General features: G+C 35.2%; 1 protein-coding gene across 1 annotated transcript in view; it reads right to left on the reverse strand.

The window, feature by feature from the left end:
• Positions 1-2,544, reverse strand: part of LOC105621339 (phosphatidylinositol-binding clathrin assembly protein) — a 40,725-nt gene that overhangs the window by 819 nt on the left and 37,362 nt on the right. The window lies entirely within an intron of this gene.

The following is a 2,544-nucleotide window of genomic DNA, read 5'->3' on the forward strand; positions in this document are numbered from 1 at the left end:
GTGTGTGTGTGTGTGTGTGTGTGTGTGTGTGTGTGTGTGTGTGTGTGTGTGTGTGTGTGTGTGTGTGTGTGTGTGTGTGTGTGTGTGTGTGTGTGTGTGTGTGTGTGTGTGTGTGTGTGTGTATGCACATGCAAGAGCACAAATGGAATTATGTTAAAACTAAATAACAGTAAAGCCCTTTTTAAGAGACTCTGCATTTTCTTTCTTGATGTCTTTCTCTAAGGAGAAAACGAGAAGCGCAACAAGCCATTCTTGAAGCAACAACAAGGCATCTCTATTAGATTACAATGAAAAAAACTACGATGTGGTGTCGATTTCACTTTTTCTCGTTATTTCAGCTCGATCATGTTATTTTTCATAAATAATCCCTTCCATAAATACTAATAATATATAGTGTACAATGTACAGTGTGTATCCTTATGCGACCGGGAGGCTTTATCTAAACTATATATTTGCCGGGGTAAGAAGTTGCGACAAGAATATGTTCCTAGTTTACAGCGAAAGAGATTGAATACAATTGGATTATCTCATCTCACACACCTTCCTATAATATGATAATAATATTTACGTAATATTGTCCTGTTGCGCTCGGTCGCCGGTAGCTTTAGGCGCGATGTCGTTCAAACGGGACAAAAATAAAGAAAATCATCTATTGTACGAGATAAAGCATAAAAGAGATATTTAAATACAAGAGATATTTAAATACAGAATATTGTAATAATGCACAAATAACTGTATGAGATAAGCAAAGAATATCATGCGCCTTTCAGAGATAAAACGATAAATTAGATTTATTCATAAAGCATGCATTGAAGTCAGAATGTGACTTTCTTGACGTTTCAATTTTACTATTGCTAGAGTTTTTCTATAAACATATTTGTAATAAAACTGCCCGAATTCTTCCCGCTTGATAAATAATATTAGTAACAATATATTAATAATATATTAATAATTATTTTCTAATATTATTTAATTTTGAAATTAATATTAATAATGATTGAGTCGACTCGCGTCACCGTTCTAGAGCTATCAGCGACCCTTGAAGAACTCTGCGCGATCTCTGCGGTCTCGAGGCTCGACTCGTAGCTACCGATTTTACAGACTAACGAACTGTCCCCGCGGCGGCCGGTTACGCTCAGAGAAGATCTTATACGTTTCATATTATATTATACAAAAATACATCCCGACTACGCGAAGTGTGAAATTAATCGAGAGAGCGAACGAACGAACGAAAAATGGAAATGTACATCGATGAAGGAAAGGAAGCGTATTCGTTGATACCAAGCCCGAGAATATATCTGGCCGCTTCTTCCGCCTCGCATCTGCATCAGACATCTGTATCCGCTCAAATGATACTATTAACTATTTTCTCACTTCATACAAACCGACTTTATAGATATATATTCGTTCCCTTTGACTGTACTCGAAAAACTTTCTCTCAACTATCCTATCAAATTGTATATATCTATTTATACTCATCGATATACATACGCGCTGGCGGAATTGAAGATATCGACACGAGGAAAATGAAATGATTTAATACACTCTTAAAAAAAATGCTAAGAGCAGTAGAAAATATTCGCATAAATCATGATCAATATAAAAACTCAGTATCTACAATATTAGCTATAGTCTTTCGAGGGACCGATTCTGCCAATACCAACTAGCATAAATTGCAGTCAATTAGATCTTACTATTTGTTATTACATTAGCAAGATATCACGATCTAGAAAAAAAAATTGAAAATCACAAATCAAGTCAATCGGCATTGGAAAAATCGGTCTTATCAATCCTCTCTCGCGCGAGACGTAGCATAAAGAGAATAAATAGAAGAACGGGAAGAAAAACATAAACAATATCAAAGGCGAGAACATATACATGCGATAATTCACGACTGATAATCATTATCCGAGATATATGCGAAATCGAAACAAAAATATCGCTCTAATGAGAAAATTGAAGATCGCCTACCATATACTACTTAATTTGGTCAATCGCTCGCAAGAATTGTGTCTCGTTGCAATCTTTTACAATGGGCTTTCTGTCGACTAGCACTGCACACGCTGCATACATATCATCGTTATATGGACTGTAAATTTTCTCTTGCCCCTCTCCCTTTCCTTTTTCGGCCGCAGTTCAGATCCAAATTCGAGCAACCGCGGATAAATAATCAATCGATTATATAATATACACGCTATATATCGATAGAGTTTCATCGTATTTATGTTATGACATTTATAATTTGACGGGAATCGAGGATGTACTGACAAAATCCCAAAACGGAACGCTCGCAACTGGATATTGACTGCATCGATAGTACCTTGAATCATTTGATTCACGTTGTATTCGTAATTGCGTCAGCGTTCTGGCTTTACTCGTTTAACTTCGTTATCTATCTAATTAAGATATTCACGAACAGTATACAGATAAAGAACATTTAATGAGTCCATCTATTCGTTTCATTGTTCTTCCTATAAATATATATGTATGTGTATATATATATATATATATTTATTTATTTATATTGTGTGTGTAATATTTTAT

This window comes from Atta cephalotes (assembly GCF_000143395.1).
Source record: "Atta cephalotes unplaced genomic scaffold scaffold00033, whole genome shotgun sequence".
Lineage (NCBI taxonomy): Eukaryota > Metazoa > Arthropoda > Insecta > Hymenoptera > Formicidae > Atta > Atta cephalotes.